General features: G+C 41.7%; 1 protein-coding gene across 1 annotated transcript in view; it reads left to right on the forward strand.

Annotated features, from left to right (window-relative positions):
* The first annotated feature begins 3,635 nt into the window (after positions 1-3,635).
* Positions 3,636-12,006, forward strand: part of LOC128353108 (uncharacterized) — a 57,690-nt gene continuing 49,319 nt past the window's right edge. The window contains exon 1 of the mRNA XM_053313795.1: positions 3,636-3,743. The gene's annotated coding sequence lies outside the window, so the exon portion shown is untranslated. The remainder of the gene's footprint in view (positions 3,744-12,006) is intronic.

The raw sequence follows: 12,006 nt of genomic DNA on the forward strand, positions 1-12,006 counted from the left end.
CCAGAGTCTGCGGAGGACGGTTTCAGGTGAGCGTTCATGTGTGGCTAACGGCTCCTCCGCTGAGCCCAGCGTGGGTGAAACAGTCCCAAAGGCTCCTGTGTCCTCATGTCACCTGGTGTGTGTGAAAAATAACAGCATCTCATGTCATTTACCACCACAATGCCCATATGTGGAGCAACGGATGGCTTTAGACTAGTTTAGAAAGAAAAAATGTTCTTAATGCTTTTTATGATTTTTAGTTTAAATCTAAGTACATTTTGAGCATTATCAGCATAATATTTCAGCTCTCCATCCAGCTGTACAACTCCACACTGTAGAAGGGGGGTGACTGACTTTTTTTTTCTTCTTTTTTTTTCTCATTTTTGGACTGACTGACTGACTGTATGACCTGACTGGATTTGACAGCTTACAGCACTGTCGATTATCACAGATAGGCATACTGCAATATATATTATTTATTGCTATTATTTTTAATAAAGAATCATTTTAATTGAACAGTAACAACAATACAGATCAGCTCTGTACAGTAAACATCTTAGTTTTTTGTGTAATAAAGCAGAATAAGTAGTCAATCAGTTCTCAGCATTTAGAGGTACAGACACTTCAAAACCTCTGTATTTTTGCAATTTTCATGTCAGCTACTACACAACCTTATGAACTCATCCATATCCAAAGCCTTGGCGCCACACTTAGCACCCCGAGGTCACTCATTCTTTCATTGTTCATGGTTTATCAGTTTCAATGCAGAAAAGCTGCACTCACAGGCAGCTGTGCTTAGAGGTGGGACCATGGCAATTTATTCATAATCTGAACAGTTCAGAGAAGACCTCACTGCTCCAGGAACACAGTGAACTCAAGCAAACTGGTTTGATTCTTCATTTCAGCAGCTTTCCTTTCCAAGATCTGCTTGGCTTGATGTAGCTCATGCTTAAAATCATCCAGGTTTGTGTTGTAAATGGTTCCCAACAAAAACAGAGGAGTCTCCTCCAAAAAGCTGTTGCTTTTGGGATTGAGTGCTTGAATCCCTTTCCTGTTATCATAATTGGTTTGGAGACACAACTCTCTAGCTCAGCATGCACAGTGTCTAAGATGGGATAGAAAACAGTGGTACAGTGACTATCTTGATCACTGTTTTCCTGATCAATTGTGGATGTGACAACAGATCCATGAAGAGCAGAGTTAGTGTTTGGCTGCCTTTTGGAAACCCTCTCAGTGCTAATGTTGATCAATGTCCAGCACTTCTGTCCAAAGCACCCCCGAAATACTTCATCTGTGCAGTACACAAATGTATCCTGTAGTTTCTCAGTGAGGTCAATCACTCACTAAATTCAATGATGAAAATTGCAGCAATTCACACAGAAACTTTGTGTCTCCCAGTATCCTCCGAAAAGACAGAAGGCCAATGAAGTTTAGGTCTTTCTGCCCACAAAGTCTTTGTGCATCTACACATCTGGGGGGCACACAGAACAGCTGGAAGCCAGTCGATAAGGTTTTGACAGGATTTAACATGCAGGCCCATCTAACATTACTGAGATTTGGCAGCTCTGCAACATTGCACGCTGTATGTCCTGCCTTCTCCGGTGTACATAGAGTCCAGATAGAAATGTATATAGGTGCTGTAATAAAGGGAAAAAAAGCATGAGGCCTCTGGCACTGCTTTTAGTCTGGGCACAATTACCAAATTAAGGCAATGTGCATTGCAGTGCATGTGAAAAGCATGCTTAGCCAGAGACTGTTTCCTTGCAGACACACCACAGTGTCTGCTGCTCATCACTGAGGCCCGTCGTAGCTTTTGCACAATCAGCTGCTCTCTGTCTTCAAATCTGTAGTTTTGGAGGCTATTCATAATTTCACTAATGAAATTTGTCCTTGTTTTTTTAAGCTAGGCTGAATGCCCCACTTTGTTTTACTTCTTCAACAACGTCCCTCCTACGCATGAGCCTGTGGAGACAAAGACAGTCTACTATGCATAGTTACAAAACTTTTATTATCTATTTACTTTTAATTACTACTTGCTTTGACTCACATGAAACATTATTTTCATGAATGCAATTCAATCATCTGTGCAATTAAAAATCCCCATGTCAATAGAGATTATGTTAATGTGGAACAGAACTTAAGCAGCATTTATTAAGGCACTGGGGAGCATTAAACTTCCACTACATATTATATTCGGTACATATTTATACTCAGACATATGTTACGTGTGAAGCTTAATCTTATTAGCTGCTGTACTAGGATTTGTTGTTCAGTAGAGACCCAAACATTGAAGCGCTGCAGGCCGAGTCATTCATCAGGTGTATTTCAACTCCCACCGTACGTGTTTGCCTTTTGAGCTGTCCTCAGGTCTGTGTTTACCCAGCCGTCACTGGCAGAACTTACAGTGTGCTGTAGGTGGAAGAACAAAAGGAGACATAATGAAAACTCTGATTGACTGACATTCACTGATCCACTACACACAACACCAGACTGTCTGTATGGCTGCTTATGACAAAGACACAGCGGCATTGTCACTCTTCAGCTGCTAATCACACTCACATTTGACGTAATTTTCCCACTGTACGTAGGTGTTCTTATGATGCAGCTCACCTTCATTGTAAGTTCCACGCTTTTTTCAATTTAGGAACTTCCTTAAAGACAATGAAGTGGAAAATTAACTCACACATCTCGTAACATTATAAAAAGTTTGGAAAGCTTACAGAGAAAATCTGCTTACTTGTGAGGCTTTCCTCCAACCTGAGAAACAGGATTCAGTATCCTTGAGCTAGATACTAAATCCCCATCTTTTCCAGGACTGTCAAAATCTGACTGCACTGGTGATTCAACTAGCATTAAAAAAAAGACAAGAAATACATAAATTATTTAAAATCATCTGGATTTAGATTCCATCCTTAAAGCCAGAGGCTCAAAGTGCTTTCCAATGGGAGGAAAAATCAAATGCAATAACAAGACGTAGGGTATTACAAGAATGAAACATTAACACAAATACATACAGATGAATTGATAAGATTCTAAAAAATGAAATGTAATTTATAAAATAGAAATCAAGACAGCCTGCCCTAAAATTCCCTCAAATGGTGCAATGTTCAGTTTTCTCTTCAAGGGTCTGTCCTTCTAATGCACATTTTTATATCCAGCAGGCTAGATTTTCATATTATTTTAATGTTCGTCTATCATCTTATCATAATATGACTGGGGCCAGAAAATGACACACACACATATTTCAGCATCTTTGTGAGCACCGCTGGTTAAATTACATTCACGTTGGAGACAGATGTGTCAAAACCAAAACTATCTGCACAGCAATATACTGAACCACTACAGGTATGCGAGTGAGAAATGTTGGTGAACTGATCCTTTAAAGTGAATGTTTGAAACTTTATTAAACAATATTAAACTTTAATTTCATCCTTACCACCACAAATGTGTTCAACAAGTGGGTTTTGTGGGAGGGAATCTCATCAAGCAGTGGTTTGTTTTTGCTTTGTGTATTTATATTTATAGAGAGACCCTGCTGTAAAGAGTTCCACCAGCAGAGGACGACATTCGCCCGACAACTTCTCTCCCATCACCCATCCCTCCTCCTCCTCCTCCTCTCCCAGTCAAAACCTCCTCCCTGTCCCCAGCGACGGCCCCTCCCATCAAAGCCATAACCTCTCCTAATCCCCCCACCCCTTGTTGCCTGGAGACGGCTCAGACGAGCAGGTGATGCATTGACAGGGAGCAGATGGTTCCCTGTGGAGGTAAGCATGGCTGAACAATGCTTCCATATTCATCATAAAGTCTCTCTAACTCTCTCTGTCTCTGCCTCCTTCAAAATGCATGCGCGTACACATAACTTCAAAGTTTTCAACCCTCTCCCCCTGATGAATCACCAACACACACATGAGATATTTGTTCACTCTTTGTTTTGATGAATTGAACCGCTGATTGAGACAGCCAACATTCTGATGCGTCTGTCAATACGGCAGGGTTTGTGCGGACCAAGCGAGGTGATAATGTTGTGACAGGTTATTAAACGGGGGACGGGTGATAAATAGAGGCTCCTGCATTTAGTAGGAGAGGCCACTGTACTGTACGTCAAGTTCTTGGATGGCAGTCAGAAGAAAAGTAAAGACAAACAATAGGGGGTTCCTTGCCTCGGCCTCCCTGCGCTTGTCTTCTGCAGGTGTTTTTGGGCCTTTCGCTGCAGTAACTCACTCCTCTAAAGAAGTTCCTTCTTTAGCCCCTGTCTCCCCTGGAGATAAAGTACAGACACCCCACTCTCCCTGTCTCTTTCTTTCAGCTAACTCCTGAATAATCCAGCAACAATACAGGGCTCTGAGGCAGTGTGCAGCGATTCGCCGGAGGCCTGACTTGTTTTGGGGTGCAGCGGCGGGGGCGCGGGGGGGAATGGCATTATGGAGATCAACTAATGCATGTAAAACACTGCATCCATTTTTTTTTCTTTTTCTTATTGGAACAAGTGGTAAAGAAAAAGTGTGCGGTACAATAGAGGCTCCGGAGCTCCACGCTTAACCCACCACACCTGGAGCACACAACAGGGGGTGAGAGTGGCAGCCCACCTCTCCACCACCACCACCCCCGCTCCCCCTCCTCCCTTTACCCCCTTCCTCCTCCAACTCACCCATCATCACCAGCACTACAGCACCTATCAATACAGGCTGTAAGGAGCTTGGTTGGGCTGCAGGAGGAGGGGGGCTGCCTGTATTCATGGCCTGACTATGATAAAGACGCACAGTGAGGAGCCATTGAAGAGCCCTGTGCCCATAATGGAGTCACTAATAGGTGCCTATTCAGCAAGGAAAGTGTTTTCTGGAGGAGAAAAAAAAAAGTTTTGGGGAAGCAACAATCACTTTGTCTGCTGCCTTGTGTATGTAAAATTTATGCAGCGCTCCACCCCTCCACCCTTTTCCAACTCTTTTTGCTGTCTTTTTTTTCCTTTCTTTAAAGAGCGTCACCAGTGAATAGACTACATGCATAGTTTGGAGTCTTCCTTTCATCCTTACTTGAAAATAAATTGAATGGTCTGTTCTCAAGTGAAGGCTGTTCCAGAGGCAGGGATCTCAAAACAGGAATACGCTCTCTCTCGCTCTCTCTATCGTTCTCATCTCTCGCTCGACATAAAATTGTTATCCAGCATGAGCAACTTTTACTCAAAAATGTCACATTTGTGCAATCTTACATTAACAAGATAGTCTATAAACTCGCTGTGATCTTCTCTCTGGATTCATTCATCTCTCTGTTTATCATTCACATATCTGTTGAGTATATAGAGAGCAGATGTTAGGAGAAGCTGGTCAGAGCCTGAAAACACAATAAGGTTTTTACACAAATGTAGTGTTTCTAATTTTACTTATGTAGAGATAAAATTGTTAGGGGGACGTTTCCATGTTGCTTTTTACTTTACTTCAACAGTCTTATTTTGTACTCATAAAATAAAACAGAGCAAACTAAAATATACTCACTGAACGACACAAGCAGTCCTTCCAATTAGTTATAATTGGATGTGACAGTTCATATCTTAAACCATTTTTCTTTGTCACACAACTTTGTGCATATTCTGCATGTATTGCTGTCAAACTTTTCCTCCTCATTTCAGTTACGGATTTTAATATCTAAAACTTTTGATAAATTTGTATTAGAATAATTTATCAGGATCTTCCTACTAGCAAAATCAAATTAAAGAGTGCGGTCTAGACCTGCTCTATGTGAAAAGTGCCTTGAGATTACTTTTGTTGTGATTTGGCACTATATAGCAAAATAAAGATTGATTGATTGATTGATTGAATAACATCACATTGTCCAATGCTTCAAATATTCACTAATGAAACAAAATACTCATGACTTAATCACAAAACATCAGTATTTAAGTTCAGGGGAAAACAACCCATCCTGATGTATTATTTATTTGGAGGTTAACACTCAAAAACTAATCTGTTTCATCAGGACTGTCACTGTGGGTGTTTTTTAATATGACACAGGCCTGCCGACACAAGCTGGCAACGCCACAACTGGTTGATTCTGATTCAAATGTTAAATCCTGATTAGTGGAAGTCGATGGCTTTACTTTTTGCCAAGAGAGGCCACACAAACCAGTAAGAATACACAGACAAAAAAGACTTGAAAGACTGTGAAAGAACCAAAACTGTGTGTTTTTGTCAGAGCTCATCATTCAAAGTAAGACGCTGATTGAAAAAGCAGCTTTTAATAGGTCTTAAATGTTGAATAAGCATGATAACAAATTATCCAGGTTGGGGAAAACAGATACCAAAATCTGATACTTCATGAGTCAAGATGACATAATAGCATCTGATGCATCACCTAGAGAAAGACGGGGTTTATGACATCACACCTTAAAACTTGATTGGTCATGTCTGAACCTTCGTTTGGAGGCTGCAAACAAATGATCTCACAGATCTGGTCGATGTCTGTCATAGAATAATAAACTGAATATAAAGAGATTTTAAATACATCTTAGGCTGCTTTTCAGGCCTGAAAGCTGCCACTGCTTCTAGCAACTAAATTTGCCGCCGACCCCCCCCTGTTCCCGAGGCACCAGGGGACCAGACCTTGTGGGTGAGCTGACTAATCTTGAAATGCTGGAACCATATTGAAAGAGAGGGCATGAACTGAGAAATACTGGGACCATATTGTGCTGCGTGTCAAAGGGCTTAGCTGACAGATTGATGAGATGAGGAAATAACGGAGCTAACTGAGGAGCAGGAGGGGAGGGGTGAAGGGGGGGGGGTCCCAGCATGGCATAGCAACCATGGTTTGGAGTCAGAGTAGGACTCCCTGCAGGCCTGGCAGGCAGAGCCGGCACAGGTCAGCGCTCTTTGATTCTCGGTCCCGCAGCCGACAAAGGGCAGCACGCAGTGGGCAGGGCTGCTTTCCTTAGAACAGCATGAAAGCCCTTGTAATGGTATTTTTATGTGTTTTCTGAGAGGCTTTGTCAGCTTTTGTGTGCTGATGTATGTGTTTATTTGTGTGCGGTGTGTGTGTGTTTGTGTGTTTTACCCCTTTTTCAATTAGGTAGTTTATTCAACTAAGGAGAAAGGGTTGAAAATTAATTAAATGTTCATCCAAAGAGTGCTTTATTTTATTCAACGTTCAAAAACAACATTACCATAAATGTGCCAGTGCTAGCCAAGTGGCTAATTGTTCAGTTGCTGCCCCTCAGCCAGATGTTTTATTAGCCGTTAAAGTAACAGTAAATCAGATTTAGACTCAAAACAAGAGAAAACAGGTGAAAAAGTTTTTTTTTGTATTTCTCTCAAAAATTAAAATAAGCGTCTATACTCAATATTTACATTTTGTTTAATATTAAACAAAAAAACAAAAAACTTAATATTTTTGTTATTCTGTTCTCGCTTGCAAAAGAGATTTTAATCTCAGTGTGACTTCCTGGTTAAAAAAGGTTAAATAAAATTTGGACTCTGGATGAAACGACTACTCTGCAGTTCACCCCATGAGTTTATGGAGCATTTTAGTATATTTCAGGTCTTTGTTTTGGTTTTATTTTAATCCCATTGACCTCATTAGTGTAATTTTCAGATACAACAGGGAGCTATTTAATTTCAGTTTTTAAAAAAAGGTCTAAAAACCAACTGTACCCTTCCTGCTCAGCACCAAACAGCAGACAGACACATTTAGCAACTAGCTGGTAAACGTATTGAAGCTTCTAGCAGATACAGCCACCAACACACACTGCTAGGGTCTCTCAGTCAAAAATTAACAAAAGAAGGAGTTTAATGATGTTGTCAAGTAGTGTGGGATCATGATAGTTATCTTTATTATGTATGTATGCATATATTATATATTTATTTATGTTAAATATTCTATTGAAATAGCCACAAGTAACTTAAGCTAACGTTCACTTCATGGGGACAGCTTGAATGACATACTCAGCTAATGCTAATGAATAATCGTGCTCCATTGTAAATGAGCAATACAAACAATAGCAAACAAAAAAGCAGATAGCTAGCTAGCTAGTTTGTCGTGTTCCTTCCTAACTCTTTGGTCTACCATCTGGTCTTTCCCACGTGTCCCTGGAAGTAATAGTAATTAGTTGTAGTAAAAGGGATATGATGCCATTGACAGGCAACAAATGAAATTGATCTGTACCTTGATTAAAATCATCGGGATTTTTCTGGGTTGGAACATTGTTCACAACATTTGGAATAATATGAGTACACAACTCAACAAAATATATAACATAGTTCTAGTCATTTGTAGACATTTTAATGCAGAAAACTCATTTAGACAGGAACATCGCACATTAATCAACATCACTGTAAATGTGGCAATGTTAGTCAAGTGGCTAAAATGTCTTTTCAGTGAGATGTTATAGTGGATTAGTCATTACATTACCAATAAAAGGAACTTCATATAAAATCCAAACAAGAGGAAAAAGTTGAAAAAATGGTTAATTAATCAAATGTTTTTAGTGAATTGATTATCCAAGACAATAATTAAACCTTTAGCAGCACACCATCCATGCCACAAACTTCCTATGATTCCCAACCTTACTTCCCCTCACACATTACATTTTCTTGCAGTGTCTTAGCAACTGGTATTGTGGCATCTGGATTACCCAAAGTGTACTGCAGAGCCCCCGTAGTGCTGAACAGAGGGACACCTCAGGCTGAGTGTGCTTTATGAAGGCAGAGGTCTTGATCTCAGATTGTCCCAAGAAGCTTTAATACATGTCACAAGTTGTACTATTATACTCATTTTCATGTCTCTTTGACATTTTTTAATTAAAGCAGACTCTTGTTTTTAATCCTGAAGCTGATTCTACAGAAGACAAATGTCTCAGGATTTAGAGCAAGTTTAAAACATTTTTCTGAGCAGCAGTGGGACATGGGTTGTGTGGGGGTGGCTGCTTGTGTCACCGCTGTAAGTGTTTAGTCTGGTCACCATGGAAAACACTGACTACTCCTCACTTGTCCAGAGCCGTTGTTAATATTATACCAAGACCGTATTTACTTGGATTTTTCCTCTTCTCCAAATTTGAAGATGAAGAACCTCAAGCCCAAGACACACTCTAGATAATAAGCTTTGATTGGAGATACAGATAGAGGGCTGTTCAGAACATGCACGCACTCACACACAGAGGCACATACACACCACAGAGCTCTGATTTGTGGAATTGATAGGGTCCATTGTTTCCACAGAGCTTGCCACTATATGCCCTGTAATGTAATTAAGGTCAGGAGATTTATGCTGCTGTATAGCAGCCCAGAACCTGATCCATGTTGTGTCTGGAGTTGGGCTGAAAAGCCCTCTCTCTGTCCAGCTGGTCCTGATTTCTGCTCTGGCCTCTGTCACTGTTCGGGGCTATAGTGCTGTTCACTGCTTAATTGAAAGCTTTGGTTTATTGTGGGCCTTGTTTTTGTGTTGCATGTGCAAGGAACACAGGGCTGATGTGCATTGTTAGCCTGAAAACTTGTAGTAAACTCAGAAGGGAATATTTTTTTGTGCCCTTTGTTTGCCAAGGAAACGATGTGCATGAGGGAGTTGCACCAGTTTAGCAAGATGGTAATTATTAACAGCCATAAGCTATTTAAATAGACTGCATTTTTTAGCCTCCCACAGAGAGGCATATCAACAGGATCCTGTTGTGTTCGCTCAGTCTAGAGTGAAGGTATTATCAAAAACATTCCTTAGGGAAGTGTCAGTGTTTCCTTGCTACTTCAGGGCTGAAATGTCAAACTTTTGACAGACAAAATGAGTAAATTGAAAGACTAGAGCTTATTGGATATGTCTGTTGTGGAAAGAAGAACAGCTCCCAAGCCTCACTGGGAAAACCAGCCTTCCAGAAACCAGGATTTCAAGCGTCCTCGGAGGCTTCTGGCTCGGCCTAGGCATCCCCTCAGCATGAGCACCTGGCCGCCTGACAGCTCCCACTCTGCACACCACGCGCACAGGGTGAGTCCATCCATGCCCACCCAGCTCTTCCTAAATCCACAGCAGAGCGTCCTGCTGCCGCCACCGCCCACAACTCCAATATCCCAAATGAAAGACACGTCAAACGCTGCTGAATGAGCCCCATGTAGAGAACATGAGAGAGAAGATCCGTAAGACCCGGAGCATCTGTCCACCTCTCTGACACTAATGAATGTTAAGTAGGTTAGCTGCTGGTGTGCCACTGTCCCACAGGTCATTGTGACCGGTGGTTGCAGTGGGGCTGTGCTTTTGTCAGGGTGCGCCAACCCCCTCTGAGACATCTAAAATGGCTGGACCGCTTACTCCTGCACACACAATCCCAGCCAATAGTCGCCATATTGATCCCCCTTGCTTGCAGATTAAAGCATAAAAGGAGCTCTGTTTTACCAGCAGGAGTCCCTACTGACTCCCAGAGCTCATTTCAGGGTCACAGAGTCCTTGCAGCCCCCTGACCCGGACCGCAACGTGAACACATACAAACACCGGTGCGAGGCAGGACAGAAACCTTTCCATAGATGAACTCCATTAAACAGGATTGGTCGGATGCTCACATTCACGGCTCATTATAGCTGACCCCGGGGCTTTCTCTCTCTCAATCTGGGTGCTCTCCTATTCTGTTTCTGGCTCTAACCTGGCCCAAACCATGCTGAGGTGGTCATCCTCGCCTTTTGTTTGCCATTGATAGCTTGGAAGTTTGCTTGATTGTCTTCTGAACTGGATCTCCTCATCTGTTGTGTGTTGTGCTGCATTGACAAGTTCCTGTGGTGTGCTTTTAAAGTTTTGTCTGTGCTTTGGCAACTGTGTAGCTCTTTTGTCTCAATGTTAGTTGGTTTAAATAATGTGTGTGTTTGTGTGTCCTTGGTGCTGACCTTTCCAGGATGCAGCTCTGATCTCTGGCTCTCTGTTCAGTGCCTGCTCCCTTAATTAAACGTTGATTAAATGCCTATTAATGTGCCCTGACTCACAGACAGGGTGTAATCAGGTGAAACGGAATTAATAAAACATCCAGTGTGGTGCTCGGGAGAGAAGGAAGGGCTCCCATGAGAAAGACAGACAGATGGCGGCAGGAGTCACCAGAGAGAGGAAAAAGCAGAGTGGGAGAGGGGATAAAGCAAAGACCAGCCACCACTTTGGTGATTAGCTCTAAATTGGTAATTTGATCTGGACCATTCCACCTACTCAATATTGATAAGACTGCCCATATTTGACCATATTTCCCCCTGCTGGCTCACGCTGGCAGCACAGCGCTTCCTGTCCACTTGAGTCCTGCCAGCCCACGCCGCACTGCGCACAATGAATCTAACAGGAAGTACCTTGAGGTGGAGTCCGCATGGAAAAGGGGGGGATACATGCTGTCAACAAATGCACAGTGGAAATCCCATCTGCCAGGAATCTCCTTAATCTCATCATCTGAATTGAACAAGGAAAAGAGGAGCAGCAATCACTTTAGACAAACTCTCTATGGGATTATGTGTTGTATGTACAATGACGGGTCAAACGATGACATCAAAGGCAGAGCAGGACCATTGATGGATGCATTCTTTTAAGCTAACAGAGCATCACATTGTTTTTGGAGCACTTTTCCAAAATAATATAATTTTGATGCCCTTTTCAAATCTTTATTGTCATCAAATTGTCATCCGTATTACTAGCTGCTGAGAGTGAAAGTTCATTCCTGACTTTGGAAACAGTAGTTTAAGCTCCATTTAGCAGCTATACTGGAGCTTTTGTTCATTTCACACTATCTGGCTATCAGCTGACAGAGTTTGCCCAGTTGTCATGGAACTGTAGATGTTCACATTTCCATTCAAAGTACGTAACACTTTTTATGTTGCGTTTTTCATTTTTTAAAAGCAAGACAAGACATTAATTTGCTTCTTGCCCTTTTCTTTGGCTTATTTTCTATTGCAATCAATTTAATTTCTCCACATTGTTTACAAAGGCCTCCACCAACCCCCAGCCACTTCATTCTCTACAGTCTAAAAATGTACTTGATTTTACATTCAGCATGTAATTAGTAACAGCAAGGTCATTGGGCCACAAGCACCCATGATT

The sequence above is a fragment of the Scomber japonicus genome, chromosome 23, assembly GCF_027409825.1.
Source record: "Scomber japonicus isolate fScoJap1 chromosome 23, fScoJap1.pri, whole genome shotgun sequence".
Classification (NCBI taxonomy): domain Eukaryota; kingdom Metazoa; phylum Chordata; class Actinopteri; order Scombriformes; family Scombridae; genus Scomber; species Scomber japonicus.